The 18,581-nt window shown below is 44.7% G+C and overlaps 1 non-coding gene across 1 annotated transcript; it reads left to right on the forward strand.

Moving 5' to 3' along the window:
* The first annotated feature begins 483 nt into the window (after nt 1-483).
* On the forward strand, nt 484-617 carry LOC112927696 (small nucleolar RNA SNORA70). Its single transcript, XR_003236596.1, has one exon. It is a non-coding gene; the product is annotated as a small nucleolar RNA SNORA70 (small nucleolar RNA).
* Nucleotides 618-18,581: the final 17,964 nt, after the last annotated feature.

Raw genomic sequence — 18,581 nt, forward strand, 5'->3', positions numbered from 1 at the left:
CTATTCGATATTTAAGAATCCTCTAGTTCTTCCCTAAAATTTACTTTTTCCAGACACAGTAATTGCAATTAGTGACATGTAAATGCACTAGCACATTATCCAACCCCCACCAATTTGAGTCTTGCTCAACCCTTGCAGCTACTAATTCTCGAGTGGGTTACAAAAATCCAACACAGTAGGGACTCCTGGGTGGCTCAGTGGTTGAGCACCTGCCTGAGCTGAAGCTCAGGATCCTGAACCCAGGATCTGGGATCAAGTCCTGGTGGAGCTTGCTTCTCCCTCTGCCTATGTTTCTGCCATTCTCTCTCTGTGTCTCTCATGAATAAATAAATCTTTAAAAATAATTTCAACATGGTATGAAATTTAATCCCCAGAAATTGGATTTCTAGACTAGGTTCTTTAGTACAGATAAGGAGATGCATCTTGAGAAGACTGTTGTTATATTTGGCTGAACAAAACCCGCTAAAGATTTGGAAGAGTCCACTGCAGCTAATTAAGCTAACTATGCTCTTTCTCCTTGGGGGCCCAGTGTACCATGGCTGCAAACAGTAGCCTCCTTGGTAGTGTATGCAGCCTGTTGATGGTATGGATTGCCCTAACAGACCTTAGAGACAGCCCTTTATGGTGGACTTTGAGGTCTGACATCGTGCTATCTCCAATCTAGGCTGCAGACAGGTATGCGAGGTGCCTTTGGGAAGCTCCAGGGCACAGTAGCCAGGGTCCACATTGGCCAAGTCATCATGCCCATCCGTACCAAGCTGCAGAACAAGGAGCATGTGATTGAGGCCCTACGAAGGGCCAAGTTCAAGTTCCCTGGCCACCAGAAGATCCACATCTCCAAGAAACGGGGCTTTACTAAGTTTAATGTAGACGAATTTGAAGACATGGTGGCAGAAAAGCGGCTCATCCCAGATGGCTGGGGAATCAAATACATCCCTAATCGTGGCCCCTTGGACAAATGGAAGGCTCTGCACTCATGAGAACCTCACACAACCCCAACCCTATTCATGCCCACCAATAAATCCTACTTCCTGTCAAAATAAAAAAAAAGTTTTGGAAGAGTCCGGTGGAGTTGTCATTCTGATGTGTTACTGTTGCTGCTTGACACTAAACAAAATGTTTAGGCATGGGAAGGCTACTACTTTCTGCAGTGGGACTGAGCCTTATTTTGGTTCACTTTTGAGCTGAATGATAGAGTTTCCTGAGTTATAAGGGAACTAAGTGATAAAGTTGTTCAAATCTTTTCCAATACTTAAATGCCCTCCACAACATGCCGCTTCTGCCTGAACACTTGATGAAGGTCTCACTACCTGTCTTGACAGCTCCAGAGAAGCCTCAATCATGAACTCTCCCTTTCCTTATGTTGAGCACAAATTTGCTGCTCTGTCACTCCCGCTCATCTGTCCTTTTGTTGTTCCAAGACTATCTGGAAAACCATCAGCTCCATTCCCAGTTCTTAGCTCTTCTCATGTTTGAGGGCAGTTCACAAGTTCACAGCCTCAGAGGCAGTCCCTCGATAACAAGCTTTTGAATCCCTAGATTACAGTAGGAATTCACTGTGCATATTTATCAAAATGCCTCTACTAACGTGTCACATAGAACCAAGCACAATCCTCTAAATGTGGTCCAGTCAGTTCAAAGCACAGAGGACCTTCATCTTCCATTCCCTAATTTTATTGAAATATATTTGACAAGTAACAATTGGGTATGTTTAAGGTCCATGGTGTGATGATTTGATAAAATGTTGTGAAATGATGACCATGATCAAGCTAATTAACACCTCCATCACCTCCCATAGTTACCATTCTGTGTGTGTGTGTGTGTGTGTGTGTGTCTGTGTGTGTGTGTGTTGAGAACTTTTAGGATCTACTATCCTAGCACATTTCAAGTATATAATACGTTATTATTAACTAGTCACCATGCTAGGTCTCCAGAACTTATTCATCTAATAACTGAAAGTTTGTGCCCTTTGACCAACATCTCCCCATTTCCCCCACTCCAAACCCCCTGACAGCCACCATGGTTCCATGAATTCAACTTTTTGAAAAAAAAAAAGATTTATTTGTTTATTTGACAAAGAGACCATGAGCAGGAGGGGCAGAAGGAGAGAATCTCAAGCAGACTCCCCGCTGAGCATGGAGCCCAACATGGGACTTGATCTCAGGACCCTGACATCATGATCTGAGCTGAAATCAAGATTTGGACACTTAACTAACTGTGCCACCCAGGTGCCCCTTGACTTAAAAAAATATTTATTTGGAGAGAGTGTGCACTTGAGTGGGAGGAGGGGCAGAAGGAGAGAGAATCTCCAGCAGACTTCCCACTGAGCATGGAGCCCGACATGGGGGCTCAATCCCATGACCCTGAGATCATGATCTGACCTGAAATCAAGAGTCTGAGCCACCCAGACACCCCTGTGAATTCAACTTTTTAGATTCCATATACAAGCAAGATCATACTGTTTATCCTTCCATGTCTGGGTCATTTCACTTAGCATCATGTCCTCCAGATTCAGGATCCTTCATCTTCCACTTGGTATTAGGTTGAACCATATACAATTGCCAGTTTGGAGGTCGAAAATTGTCAGATATTGGCAACTTCAACTGGTCAATCTACTACGTTTCTACTAACACAACCTAAGATCAAATTATCTATTTTCAGAGCAACATCATGCCATAGACAAATATGGACCTTAGTCAACAAAAATTTAGAATTCTTTCTATGTTCTGTGCTCACTGTGGATACACATTCTCCTTGTCTTGAAATTGTGCAGTTGCTTTTGTGGCTCAAGGCCCTCATTTTACAATTCTTTCAGATAATAGTTGAATAAGCCTTTGGAGATCTTGATTCTATCATCCAGAACATAGACGCCCCTCTTTTGTGTCATTGCCAATCAGATCATCGTGCCATCAAAATCCTCATGTAGGGGCACCTGGATGGCTCAGTTGTTGAGCCTCCACCTTAGACTCAGGTCGTGATCCCGGGGTCCTGGGATCAAGTCCCACATTGGGCTCCCCACGGGGAGCCTGCTTCTCTCTCTGCCGGTGTCTCTGCCTCTCTCTGTTTGTCTCTCATGAATAAATAAATAAAATATTTTTTAAAAAATCCTCATGCAGGGATCCCTGGGTGGCGCAGCGGTTTGGCGCCTGCCTTTGGCCCAGGGCGCGATCCTGGAGACCGGGGATCGAATCCCACGTCGGGCTCCCGGTGCATGGAGCCTGCTTCTCCCTCTGCCTATGTCTCTGCCTCTCTCTATCTCTCTGTGACTATCATAAATAAATAAAAATTAAAAAAAAATCCTCATGCAGATTGGTGGTGATGGGGGTGGATTGTACTGGGCCCAGGGAAGAGGCTTACCCCTCTCCCTTCTGTTTCAGGGAACTAAGTGACTTTGTACTTTCTCCATCAGAGTGTAAATCTGCTTGAGAGTTCTCCCTCTCCCCTTCTTCTCCGTGCCCACTTACTCTCAGGCACCACACACACCTCTCAGTACGGTCAACTGAGCAACGAGCGTACTCTTGAGTGATCTTCACCAAGAGGCTGGGTGCCTTCCACTGGGCTCTTTTGTTTGCTATCTAGCTACTGCCTCCAGACCTGGTCATGCCCCCTTGGAAGGGCTCCTTGGTTCCCTCTGAAGGAATTCCTGTATCTGACCCCAGGGAAGCCCCCTTAGACCTCCGGCAGAACCCTTCTGTGTGGAAATGCAGCCCCGCTTGCTCAGTCCCTGCTTCAGGCAGAACTCTCCCCAACACTTGAGGAATGCAGTGTCCAGGGAACACAATGCGGGGACTTAGAGCTGTCATATAACCAGCCTCACCAGGCAGCTTTCTTTCTTCTGATTGACAGGCCCTTGTGCAGCCCCAAACTTCTCCACTCTCTTGGCTGATGCCAAGAATTCGATCATTGGCAGTCTGTTCCTATGACTTAACATTCTTCCCCACTAAACTGCAGTGTGTTTAGGGAAAGATAAGCTATAGGCTTTGTGTGGTGGGTCAGTGCAGTGTTCTGACCACGACAGTGGAAGAGAGGGGGAAGGAGCAAAAGGAGGTCAGGAAGCCGAAAGAAGCCGGTGTTTGCCTCAGGTTGGGTCTATGAGGCTGGTAAAATTGTTCACCCTTTCTCTACACGAGAAAACTGAGGCTGTAGGTCATGTGCCTGAAGTCACACAGCTAGCAAGGAATAGAACTGGGTTCTAAATACAGGGAGTCTGGCCCCAGCGACTCAACCTTCCAGGCCCTGGCTGTCTTGCTGCTCACTCCCTCCACGAGAGGCTCCCGTTGGTGTTGAGAACAGTTGTCAGCACTCAGACAGTGAGTGGACACCGGAGGAGAGCCCCCTGCAGCAGCTCTGTGGGGCCCTTCCATATGGAGAGGGCCATTGTCCCCACCGGGGGCACTCTGATGGGCCCAGGGCAAAGTTAATGAGCGGATGGCAGATTTGGACTTGCCTCATCAATGTTTCTGCAAGGATCGTTGCTATTTGAGTAATGTAGTACAGCTTCATAAACCAGAGGGGTTCCAGCTCTACAGGAAACTTGATATAATAACATAGTGTTTGTTGTCAGCTGAATAGCAGCAGAGACTGGCTGATTTGTTTGGGTGAGCAAATAAGCCCACAGGCGAGCTTAAGTATATTACAGAATCTCAGAACAAGATGGGGCTTTTGAGAGTCATCTGGTCTAGCAACCTATAAAACAATTGCCTCTAAATTATGTACTGCCATGTGCGCACACCGCTGTCACCAGTAGTCCAGCTTAAACACCTCCGAAAATGGGGAACTCACTACCTACCAGAGTTGCCTTTTCTGTCTGTTAAGAGTAACAGCATACAATCCAGTCCTGGTGAATAACAGGGGGTTCTCTGACTATCAGAAGCTCATCACTTAGTGGCTGGGAGGGAGAAGTCTCGATAGCTCAAACAGGACCTCTGTCTCTTGAGAAGTCAAGAGGAAATGAGACTTCACACTTTTCTTAGGAAGTTATCATGAGAAGCCCGGTTAGGTAAATGGGAACCCCCATGGCAAGTCCTAGGATTTTTCTTTTTCTTTTTTTTTTTTTTAAAGGAATATTGAGCAGCCGCAGGGAACTTCCAGGCTGAGCTTCCGGGACATCACCACTCTGCTCCAGTGCCCTTTGTCTGAGCCCTGGGCCCCCCCAGAGACAGTGAACTTGACAAAGGAGAGCAGAGAAAGATACTCTTGAGGCCCAGCCTTCAGTCAGAGGGCCCTTGGGGAAATATCTGGGAATCTTGAGCCAGGCAGGTCAGCGATCCAACAGGCAGAAGGGAAATCTCTCTGTACCAGCAAACGCAGTCCAAGGCCCCAAAGAGAACAGGTGACAAAGCAGAGGGGATTGTTACAGACCCAGCAGAGAAAGACTCCAAGCACCAGCCTCCTTAGCGCAGGGTCATCTTGCTCAGAGGCCTTGGCACTCCGAAGGTAATGCTAGCCAGTGCCTTTAGTGATAGTAGGAGGTACCACTGGTAATGAGCACTCGCTCTGTTCCAGGCCTGGTACCCCACAGTTCATGTGTATAATCTCCTCTAACCCCTACAATATTGCCAGAAGGTAGATATTCTGTTTCCTCACTCTTCAGGCTCAAAGAGGTTAAAGAAGCCCTAGGCCACACAGTTGATAAACAACAGAGAGGGAATTCTAACCAGAACCGGAACCCAGGCTCCCCCAACCACAGAATCCATGTGCTACCACTTTGTCATGCAACCTGTCCCACTGAGGCAGGACAGAGTCTCTCTCTGCTTCTACAGCCACTTTGGATCAATTCTTTACATTCTCCCCAGAGTTACCATCTTGCTCAAATTTCTAGCTCTCCTCCAAACCTTCAGTGGCTCGGTTGTTGCTTCTAGCACAAAGCTCAAGATCTTAAGGATAAGATTTAAGGTCTCCTCAATCTGGCCACAATCTACTTTTCAGATCCATTTTCTGTTGCTAGCTTCATCTCTCCTGGCCCCCACCCCACCTTCTTCTCCCTTATGCCCAAACCGTGCAGGCTGAGTCACCGTCCTCTGAAAGGCCACAGTTCATCCCAGCTTTGCTCATGTAGTTCCCTCTGCTGAAAAATCCCTTTAGAAATCTCCCTCAATCCTCCCACTTAGAATTATCACTTCCTTCTCAATGTCTCCTATAGCCCTTGGTGGTTGATAACCTTTTAATGTTCTCACACTGTCTTGTGTTTCTATTATTCCTGTAAGAGTCTCTTTCTTACTCAAAGGAGAACATTCAGGGGAACCACACCTTTTGTTCAGTTCCGTGGTTGAATGGAGTTGCCAGTGTAGATGTTTGGCCCAAACCCCCACCTCTTCTGTGGGATGTCTCCAGGTCTAGGCCATTATCAGTAAATGCAATCCAGAAAGAAGAGGAATAGGATCCCAAAAGGAGGGCTAGGACTCAGACAGGCTTGCTTATTCACTTCCAGGTGTTCCCATTAGCCAATTCACTTCCTTGGGGGCTGTCCCAATTCAAAAAGCCTCAACCTTGCCTAAACCAGACTTTCAAACTATTTTAAGAGCCTTAACAGCATCTCTTTGAGGATACGCTATGCACAACTCAGCCGAACCTCAGACGTTTCATGTTGATTAAAAGGAGCTACAGGGAGAAGAATGACATTTGACAGGGAAGACTTACCTATGGTTTTAGATATCAGACTAGTGGTTACCTTTGCAGGGGTCGTCATTAACCAGGTGGAGGCACTGAAGGAAGTTCCTTGGACACTGAAAATGTTCTTTCTCTTGATTTGGGGTGTGGTTGCATGGATGTGTATATGCGTAAAAGGTTACTGAGCTGTATACTTAAAGTTAGTGCCCTTCACACTACATATGTTATACCCCCATTAAAAAAAAATAAAAAACAGTGGCACCTGGGTGGCTCGGCCGGTTAAGCACCTACCTTCGGTTCAGATCATGATCTCGGGGTCCTGGGATCTAGCCCTGCGTCCAGCTTCACACTTAGCAGGGAGTCTGCCTAAGGATTATTTCCCTCCTCCTCTGCCCCTTGTCCTGCTCTTTCTCTCTCAAATAAATAAATCTTAAAAGAAAAATTTAAAAACACTCTTCCCTCCAATTTCCCACAAACCAAACTTGCAAAAATACTTTAACTTGTCCATGAGTCTTTTTGAAGGCAGCCTTTATCCCTCAGCCTCAAAGACAACAAAAACCCTCCAAGATAAAAGTTAAAAAAAGGATTGTTCTTTAGGGCCCACACACACCTTAAGAAATGTTCAGCTAAGGACCGCCTAGGTGGCTCAGTGGTTGAGCGTCTGCCTTAAGCTCATGTTGTGATCCCGGGGTCCTGGGATGGAGTCATGCATTGAGCTCCCCACAGGGAGTCGGCTTCTCCCTCTGCCTGTGTCTCTGCTACTCTCTGTGTGTCTCTCATGAAAAAATAAGTAAAATAACAAAAAAAGGAAGAAATGTTCAGCTAAGAGGATATGAAGATCTTCCAGAAGGCTAGGACTGCAGAAAACATGGAGTCCCACAGAGGATCTAAAAGGGAGTGGGTCATAACTCTAAAACATTTTAAAGATTTTCTTTGAAGGGAATCTCTACCTCCAACATGGGGCTCTAACCTGACAACCCTGAGATCAAGAGGCACATGCTCTACCGCCTGAGCCAGCTAGGAGCCCCAAACTTAAATTTGATAAGAGCAGGTGGCTCGCAGAAACACTAGTTCCCATCTCTCCTCACTTTCTACTCATTATGAAGCCCAGATGAGATGTCACCTCTTCTGTGATGCGTTCCCACACTTCAAGAGAGAAGCAATCCCAACTAGTTAGGAGCGCAGCATGAACTAGAGCCTCGCTACTTAAAGGGTAGACCACAGACAGGCAGCATGGGTATTATACGGGAGCCTGTCTGAACTGGAGAATCACTGGCCCCACCCCAAAGCTACAGAACCAGAATCTGCATTTTAACTTGATTCTAAGGTGACCCGTGCACAGTAAAGATCAAGAAGCTGAAAAGAGCTCTCAGCCAAATTTAAAAGTGCTTCCATATCACCTGAGGCCTTACAATTGCAGTCCTTACAATTGTAAATTCGTGGTTCCAACCCCAGAGATTCTGATTCAGTAGTTCTAGGGCTGGGCTTCTGGATTGTAACAAGGGTGGCCTTGAAGGTTTCCGGGAAAGTTGGATCAAACTTGCTGACAGAGGCAGCACCACAGACTTGACTGAGCTGAGCTTGTCGCCACTTCCCAGAAGCCTACACCCAGGTACCAGTCACAATTCTAGACCTAGTTATCAAAAGAGAGGTTTGTGGAAAATAGGAGCCTTGGGGCCTTCCCAACCAGGACTCAGAGCTGCCCTTTGCTCATTGCTGGTGCCCCAGAGAAGCCCATGTCCCCTGCCATCTGCTCTTTTTGGCACACTGTCTCCATCTCCAACAGGAGAGCACTCACCTCACCCAGGATCTCGGTATTCTATGAACAAAGACTATTCCCATCCAGGCCAAATGCCACGTGCCCAATGCAAGCAAATGGGAGCTAAAAGGAGTCAAAGAACCCTGTCACCTGTCACTGTGGGCCAACCCTCCCAGGGAATTGCAGCCACAAGTCCCTGAAGATCTCTGCCCAGCCTGGGGCCCTGGAGCCACACAGCAAGGAGGAAGCTCAGCAGGAAATCCCAGTCACAGGGTTAGGAACTCACCTGACAGTGGAAAGTGGCCACATTCAGATGCCCCCTCCGTCCTCCATGTCAAAGAAAGGATTTCACTAAGCATTCAGCTAGAGTGCCCAGTTATCAGACCGACAAAAATGCAAATATATACTAATACCCAGAGCCGGTGAGAGGTAGAGAGGGGGACACATACAACTGGGGTGAGCAGAAATCAAGACTTTTTCTTTTGAAAGGCATGTTCACAATACATAACCTGAAAGGAAGGGGCAGAAGTGGGATACTTAGGGTATCTTGTAAAACATCAGCTGAAATAGCCCAAAACTTGCTTGAGAGCATAATCTCCTACCATCTTTTTTTTTCCCATTGTATTGGTAAACGTTGTAAAGAATGAGTACACAATTGCTGGTGTGAGCGTGTGGAGATGGGGCACTTTTATTTACTGATGATAGGGTTGAAATTGGTCTGTACTTCCTGGAGGGCATTTTGGAAAAACTTTTTGAAAGACTTAAACATGCGATGCTTGCTCATCTGGCAATTCCATTCTAAGAATTTACCTGAAGGAAATAATTGCAAATTAGTGAATAGATGTCTACACGAGGATGTTTATCACAATTTTGCTTGTAATAGTGAAAAATGGGAGACAACCTGCATAGGCAACAGCAGACTGGTTAAAAAATGATGAGCCAGAGTGCCTGGCTGGCTCAAATGCTGGAGTGTGTGGCTCTTGATCTCAGGGTCTTGAGTTTGAGCCCCACATTGGGTGTAGAGCTTAATTAAAATTTAAAAATAGTTAATGAAAAAAATTTTAATGATTTTTTTCAAGATTTTTAAAATTCATTTGAGAGAGCATGAGCAGTGGGAGGGGCAGAGGGAGAGGGAGAAAGACTCCCCTGTGAGCAGAGAGCCCGATGCGGAGCTCAATTCCAGGACCCTGAGATCATGACCTGAGCCGAATCAGATACTTAACCGACTGAGACACCCAGGTGATCCCCCGCAAAAATGTTTTTTAAATAAAGAAATAATGAGCCATCTGTACAGTGGGATCCCCTGTAGCCATGGAAAAAATTATTTCAGTCAATTTTTATGGATATACAAAGATGTCCACTATATGTGGTTAAGTGAAAATTGGTATATATAGTAGGATTATGGTTTTCAAGGTATCCATATGTTAGCATGCATTTGTTACCATAAGAAAAATCCAGTGTGATAGATGTGAGTAGTGTCTGGTCCTTGCATGGGAAGATTACAGAGGCTTCTCAAAATCACTTTGCTTTATCACATTTTCACATTTTGCTATAGGAATATGAATTATTGGGATCCCTGGGTGGCGCAGCGGTTTGGCGCCTGCCTTTGGCCCAGGGCGCGATCCTGGAGACCTGGGATCGAATCCCACGTCGGGCTCCCGGTGCATGGAGCCTGCTTCTCCCTCTGCCTGTGTCTCTGCCTCTCTCTCTCTCTCTCTGTGTGTGTGCCTATCATAAATAAATAAAAATTAAAAAAAAAGGAATATGAATTATTACTAAAATTTAAAAATAGTTATTCTTTCAAAGAGTGAAAGCAGATCAGCCAGGATGAAGACCTAAAGGAAGGGCTGCTCTGTAATTAGTCTAACATGCCGGTCTCCAAAGCACAGAGAACTTCTAGAATGAAATGTAAAGCGATTACAGCTTATTTTGGAAATAGGACTTATATTAAATGGCTAAGGAACAGAGGTGAAGTCTCACTGATTAAAAAAAAAGAAGAAGAAAACAAAGCAGAAGTGGAACCCTTATGTTTTCTCTTTTTAAAAAAGGTTACTTTGGTGATCTAGCCAATCTACTTGATTTTTCAGGGCAGGAAGCTGCTCGCAAAGTACAGTTAATAGTCTGTCACTTTCTGTAGACACTCAGATTTATTTTTTTGTTTGGTTTGGTTTTTAAAAGATTTTATTTATTTATTTATTTATTTACTTATTTATTTAAGAGAGAGAGAGAGAGAACAAGGGGGAGGAGTAGAGGGAGAAACAGAATCCCTGCTGAGATGGGAGCCCAACTTCGGGGTTGATCCCAGGACTTTGGGATCATGACCTGAGCCCAAGGCAGCCGCTTAACCAATTGAGCCACCCAGGCCCCCCTAGACACTTGGATTTAGATACCATTCATACTTAGATGGCACACCTATCCCACTGACTCAACCACTATCAGATGGATTCCTTGCTGGGCAGCCCCAGGGCTTGCAGTGCAGGGCAGAAGAAAACATGTTGGAGAGTCAGCTGGGCTGCTGAGAAGCTTCATGAGATTTGATCTCTGAGGTGTACATGAAAAGCAACCAACCCCCCAGTAGTGGAGTGAACCGTTTTCTCCCAATAACTACGAGGACCCAGCCCAATGCAGCCAGACCAGGGCACTAGGGCAATGCAGAGGGGACGGCCAAAAAGAGTTTTTCACCAGTTGTCCCCAGAATGACTCCTCCTACCCCAAATCCTACCAAGAATTGTGTGTGCCTTTTTTTAGAGAGGGAAAGGGAAGGGGCAGAGGAGAGAGAGAGAGAGAGAGAGAGAGAGAGAGAGAATCTTAAGTAGGCTCTACACCCAACACAGAGCCCTGTGGGGCTGGATCTCACAACCCTGAGATGATGACCAGAGCTGAAACCAAAAGTTAGATGCTCAACTGACTACACCACCCAGGAGCCCCAAGAACAGTCCTTTACAAACTGCTGGCCATGACCCATGTGTGGGTCCTGAGAGTACAACCAATATGTTAAAAATATAATAGAAACAAATGGTATGGGCTAAAGTTTCAGGAATAGAATGATATATGATAGAAAATAGTGCCTCCCATATGGTAAGAGAGCAAGTATGTTGTGTATGTTCATGGTGTGTATGTACACATATGTGTAAGTGATTTGATGTATTACTGACTCTGAGATGTTAAAAAAAGTTTGAAAGTTGATGGACAAGAGGTTTTGTGTCTAGATGCAGGGTGCCATCACTTGAACTCCTCTAATGAACATTTCCTGCCTGTCCTCTGCTTTGGACTCATCAACGTCTTCACTCAAATGATTTTTGACTGAGACTGACTTTTAAAAAATACAGTCCCAATGCCACAGATTTCTGACATGACCAAAAACCTTCATAAAATACCTATCAAATGTTCCCTGTAATCAGGAAGGAATGCTTGCGGGGCACCTGGGTGGTTCAGTTGGTTAAGCATCTGCCTTCAGCTCGGGTCATGATCCCCGGGTCCTGAGATGGAGCCCCACATCAGGCTCTCTGCTCAGTGAAGAGTCTGCTTCCCCTGCGGATACTTGTGTGCTCTTGCTCTCTCTCTGTCAAATAAATAAATTAATTTTTTTAAAAGGAAGGAGTACTTGAATTTGAGGCACTTTTTCCTCCCTTCCACTCATATGTGAGGGATAGACTCATTTCATAAAATAAAAAACATTCGTATTTACTATTTTATACTTTTCTATTCACTCTTTGAAAACGTGCTTTAATATTGATCGGTTCTAGATATTGTGCTTCCCTTACAGAAAAGAGATATGGTTATAAAGTGGCTAATTTAAGAAAAAAACTAAAAAAGTGTAAGAAAAATTAATCTCGACAAAATATTTCCTGGACTCAGTTTCTGAGCAATTGCCCTACAGTCTATAATTATGAATAAAATACCCTTTGAAAAGACCTCATCAGAATCAGAGAGAAATGAGAACAATAGGGTAGGTATTACAGAAGATTGGTTCTTAAAAAATAAAAGATTGGTTCTTCTCGGATAATTGGTTTTAATAAAATGGTAAAAGTGTAGAAAACACCAGGCGACTATAATTAGGATAATAATCTATTGTTCTACAGGAATATGTACCCTGTCGTCTCTTGTGTTGGAAAGCAACAAAGAAAATGAAGTAGAGGATGGGTGAATACATTTGAAGGATAGTTGTACATTGAACCATAGAGGTCATTAATTAATCTTTCCTTTATGGCGGAACCAGCCAAATAACGAGAGCGGCTGCTGTGTTGTACCCAGGCCCTACTTTTAGAGAGAAGCCCGGGGAGACTATGGGACTGCTTTTAGATAGGACTGTCTGTATACGTTTTCTATGTATTTGCTTAGGTACAATAGTATTCTGACACAAAGTATCTCCTCTCCACTGTTGAATTCCACTCTTTGTCAATCCTGAGTGTGCCAAATTGTCATTGGTCTCTTTAGTTGGGAGAAATTCCAGGTATGGTAGATCCATGAAGATCCACAAAAATCTTAATTTGATTGTGACCTTGACAAAGATGTGTTTTCAAGATGGCAGTCCTAAGGAGTTACAAGATGGCTGAATGAAAAGATGTGCTTTTCATTTTCATTTTTCAGATAAAAAAATATGAGAGGGGAGAAATCAAACCATCACCCCGCTCTGAGCTGGGAAGGAGAAGAAAACTTCTGTCCAGAAGTTCCCAACCCCTGGCTTCTCTGGGTCAGAGGACAACCAGACCTTTCCCTGGTGCCTATGGAAGAGAATGCACTTGGCCGTCCCACGGAGACTGCCATGTCATACTGGGATTAAGTCCTGACAAGGCAGCTACTCCAATTGAGCTAGAGGGAGAGGTCCTCGCCTACTGGGCTGCAATTTCCTTCTCTTCACCTTGAAGTGGTGGATCCTCAAACAGCTAGGTCCTAATGATCCTGATTTATGTAATTTGGCAGTATTATCCAGTCATTAATAGCACAGGCTCTAGAGCAGGACTATATAAGTTCAAGTCCTCTACCATCTATACCTGTGGGCCCTTAGCATGCCCCTTAACAACTCTGAGCCTCTATTTATTCATCTGTAAACTGGGAGTGAAGACAGCACCTACCTCAGAGGGCTGTGGTGAGGATTAAATAATTAAATGCAGGTAAAGTTCTTAGGCTAGATCATAAACACTTAAAAACTAGCTATTTTTATAAATATCATGAACTAGTGGGAATGTCCATATACCTTCTTCAGTCTAACAAGAGTTTGGGGAATGTATTAAGGAAGAACTAGGTGATCATCTAAGCTAGATCATCTAGCTTTTCTAAGCTAGAAAAGCTTAGAGCTGGGGATCCCTGAGTGGCTTAGCAGTTAAGCTCCTGCCTTCAGCCCAGGTCATGATCCTGGAGTCCTGGGATCAAGTCCCACATCGGGTTCCCTGCATGGAGCCTGCTTCTCCCTCTGCCATGTGTCTCTCATGAATAAATAAATAAAATCTTAAAAAAAAATAAAAAGAAAAGCTTAGAGCTTAAATTTTTTTAAGGTTTTATTTATTTATTCATGAGAGACACACAGAGAGAGGCAGAGACATAGGCAGAGGGAGAAGCAGGCTCACTGCGGGAAGACAGATGGGGGACTCGAACCCAGGTCCCCGGGACCACGCCCCGAGCCAAAGGTGGATGCTCAACCATTGAGCCATCCAGGTGCCCTGAAAAGCTTAGACTTTTAAAGGAAACCCTAATAACCGGGGAAGCCCGGGTGGCTCAGCGATTTAGCGCCGCCTTCGACCCAGGGCCTGATCCTGGAAACCCAGGATCTAGTCCCACGTCAGGCTCCCTGCATGGAGCCTGCTTCTCCCTCTGCCTGTATCTCTTTCTCTCTCTGTGTCTCTCATGAATGGATAAATAAAATCTTAAAAAAAAAAAAAAGGAAACCCTAATAACCTAGGATTGTCTTCTTCAGACAATTGTTGCTTTTCCACAACAACAGAATCTTGTCTGCCCTCTTCCCTTAGGTGACCTCTGCTACCCACCGTGCACACAACACATAGTTCCCCAAGCATGCACACATGCACACATGTGCACACACGCACACACACACAGGCTCACTCACCTGGTGGGACACTCTAATTTCGACTCAGCTTGCTCTGAGGGCCCTGAGCTGAGGGGAAGTGTGTGTGTGTGTGTGTGTGTGTGTGTGTGTGTGTGTGTGTCTTTGTTTGCCGAAGTCAAATAGATGGATTTTTGCTTAAAGGGAGTCCTTTAAGCTTCTCCATCCCTGATCGTTTTTGATTCCTCTCCAACCTTTCCTGCCAAATGGCATTTCATCTTCTGCTGTGAATACTCCCAGAGTGAGCTCACTATGCCCGGAGGCTGCCACGCTTATCTTTAGCAAGCTCTTTCTACTACAATTTCTTTCTTATTTTGGTCTGAAATCTCCTTCCTCCCAGCTTCATCTACATCCTACTCAGCCTCCTTAGGGGCCTGACAGCATAGAGTAAAATAAAGCCATTTATATAATGAACAGTGGTAAGAAAGATTCTATTCCTTCCATTTGGAAGGATGGAGTATCTCCCCATCTGCACTCACAGTCCCTTGAGATGACTAGTGCCTCGGGTTGGCAGGGGTTCCTCTTGGACCAGAATCCCACCTTGTCTAAGGCAGCTCCCTCGGCTGTCTACCACCCCCAGGCAATTTCCTCCCTCTCTTTTCCTTGACTGTTCCAGGCTCATAACATCTAGCACATCCTCTGCCTCACCTGACCTGACACTGGTTTAACCGGGGTTCCCTCAGCAGTATAGATTGCTCTCATTCACTTTGGGGTATACATGCTATCAGTTGAGAGCCTGGAAGCCCAGACTTTGTGAGGAACAACAGTATCAACCCTCTTTCCCCGATCCCTACGTGCAGTTTGGACAGAATCATTTAAGTTTAGAGGCACCTGGGTGGCTCAGTCGGTTGAGCGGCCAACTCTCGGCTTTGGCTCAGGTCTTGATCTCAGGGGTTGTAAGATCGAGCCCCACACTGGGCTCCCATGCTCAGTGGGGAGTCTACTTGAGTTTCTCTCTCTCCCTCTATCCTCATCCCCCACTCTGTCCCTCTCTTTCTCAAATAAATAGTAAATATTTTTTTAAGAATAATCATTTAAGTTTCGTGAACCATCAGAAGTCAGGACAGTGTTTTCTCTCAACATAGATAAAACAAATGATGTGTGGGGATAAAGTGAATCAGTCAAAGATGCTGTCAGAGACACTCTCAAGGTACTCCAGGTGCCCTCTGAACTGCAAATCCCAGGGGATGGTGTGCTGAGACCAGCACATTGAGAAGAATGCCATGTTCCCCAGGCTGACTGGCAAATCTCCTGAGCTATAGCCTCATAAAATGCACTTGATTTGATTTAAGTTCATCAGTGACCCTTTCTTTACCCACCACTGCAGGCAAATCCTAAAGCCAGGAGACTGCTGAGAAGGAGGGGAGTGTAGGTGTGTGCACAGGTGTGTGTTTTGGGGGGTGGAGGATGTCACCTGCACCATGCATACATTTTATGTTACGAATTTCTTTTAAAACTTAACCTCTTTTGACCTCTATTGATTGTACATGACTTACTTCATATTCTGCACATATTTTTAAGGTCATTTTAGGCACTTAGAAATAAAAACATTATCTTAGGTTTTCCTATCTATTATTTTTTAAAAAGATTTTATTTATTCACGAGACACACACACACACACAGAGAGAGAGAGAGAGAGAGAGAGGCACAGACACAGGCAGAGGGAGAAGCAGGCTCTCTGCAGGGAGTCTGACATTGGGACTCGATCCTGGGTCTCCAGGATCAGGCCCTGGGCTGAAGGCGGCGCTAAACCACTGAGCCACCTGGGCTGCCCCATCTATTATTATTTAATTAACATAGCAGTAGAACAGAACATTGCATGTTATCAGTTCCTATCTGCCCTAGAAATATTTTTTTAAGGATTTTATTTATTTATTTTAGAGAGAGAGTGAGAGAGAGCACAAGTGGTGGAGAGGGAGAAGTGGGCTGCGCATCAAGCAGGGAGCTTCATCCCAGGACCCTGGGATCACAACCTGAGCTGAAGGCAGCCACTTAACTGTCTGAGCCACCCAGGCACCCCTGGAAGACTTGATAACTGAGTACCAAATGCCCTTTTCCATCGTCTCCCTCTGCTGTGCAAAGGGAACAAGCTTTCATGTAGCTCTGACTTTTAATACAGCTTTTTGGTTAAAAAACATAATGTTCCTAAATAATGGCTTAGCAGTATTTGCTCTTTAAATTAAGGAAAGAGATGGAGAGGGGGACTTAGATTTACTGCCTTCAATTATGTGCTAGATGTTTTTACTTATATTGATGGTAAGATTTTGAGGGAGAGTTTTGTTTATCTAGTAAAATAAAAGATTGTGTTTATTTCCAAATGCTAAAAAGATGAAATACGTTATTAAACCCGAACGTGACTAAAATCAATTTATACCACAATTTCCAGAGTCTGTTTAGATGGATACTAGTATTTTTTAAAGATGTATTTATTTACTTTGGGGGGGGGATTCCAAGCAGACTCCCCACTGAGCATGGAGCCCAATGTGTGGCTTCATCTCACAACCCTGAGATCATGACCTGAGCTGAAACCAAGAGTCACACACAGCTGACTGAGCCACCCAGGCACCCCTGGACATTAGTATTTTTTAAATGTTTTATTTTGGTTTTGTTCTTTAAGATTTTATTCATTTTTTTAAAGTAAACTCTATACCCAATGTGGGGCTTGAACTTACAACCCCGAGATCAAGAGTCACACACCTCACTGACTGAGCCAGCCAGGCACTCCTCATTTTTAAAATTTTGAAATAATTTTAGATGTACAGAAGAATTGCACAGAGTACAGAGTTTCCGTATATTGTTTGCTCTACTTTCCCTGATGTGAACATCTACCATAACCATGGTAAATTAAGTGAAAACTAAGACTATTAACATTGGTACAGTACTGGTAACTAAACTGAAGGCTTTACTTGGATTTCATCCAGGCCCCAACCCAGAATTCTACACTGCATTTTGTCATCAAATCTCCTTAGCCTCCTCCGGTCCGTGAGCATTTCTAAGTCTCTCATTGTCTTTTGTGACTTTGACATAGATGAACACTGGTGTTACTGAGTCTTCTGTGGGGAGCAAAAGGAATTCTGTAGTCAATGAAATTTAGAAAATACTAGATTAAACAAAGACTTCTTAGAGATTAGAAGAATATGCTAATGTGGGTTTTGAATATTCAAGAGGGGCCTGTAATGGGCAGCATTGCCCAAATATTTAGCCTCAGAGGCCACAGTTCACAGAGAATCTCTCTGGACTAGGGTTCTGGAGGATACATAGGGAAATTTTGATTTATATGTTTTGAATTAGTCATCGTCCACCTGCTCTTCCTGGCTCTTGTCCTATACATCTTCTTATTCTTTAGCCAACCACTGGAGTGAAATTTCCAGACTCCCAAACTCCTCCAAAAACTTTCTTCAACTTCCCCTTATCTATGGGCTTGAATCTGTACTCTTCAGCATGTGTTCCAAGACCACTGGAACCTGATTGAGCCCATCTTGCCAGCCGCAGCTACCTCTCCGACAGTCAGCTCTGAGCTCCAGGATGTCCCAAACCCACCTCTTGCCTTGTAACACTCCCACTCTGCCTTTCACATCTTCCTCATTGATCTATCAAAACCCAATTCTTCCTTCTGGTCCATCCAAATGCCACCTCTTTTCTGAAGTATCCTTCCCTCTTCCATGCTCCCTCTCTCCCCTCCCCTGCTATTGTTTGCTATCACAAACCTGGCTCCTCAGGGGATCGAGTACCAGGAGCCTGCTTCTCCCTCTGCCTGTGTCTCTACCTCTCTCTCTGTGTCTCTCATGAATAAATAAATAAAATCTTAAAAAAAAAAAAAAAACCTGGCTCCTCATCTTCCACCTTGCACAAAATCAGGGCTTGTTCAATGCTCCACAAGTGAATGAACCAAAGTCTATAGCACTTCACACTTTGTCAATCTCTTGTTTGCATCTCACGATAATCCCATGAGGAAGGAGTTAGAATCACGCCCAGGTTTCAGTTAAAGAAACAGGCATAGATTGGTTAAGTGACTTGCCCAGGTGTCACATGGCTAATCAGGTGGAGAGTGATGCTTTCTGATCCCAGTCAGTAACTGTGTTCTTTTCCACCTCACCACATGGTCTTCTTGAGTAAGCAAGCAACTGGGCATCCAACCTTAAGCATCCACTA

Source organism: Vulpes vulpes, chromosome X, assembly GCF_048418805.1.
Source record: "Vulpes vulpes isolate BD-2025 chromosome X, VulVul3, whole genome shotgun sequence".
In the NCBI taxonomy this organism is placed as follows: domain Eukaryota; kingdom Metazoa; phylum Chordata; class Mammalia; order Carnivora; family Canidae; genus Vulpes; species Vulpes vulpes.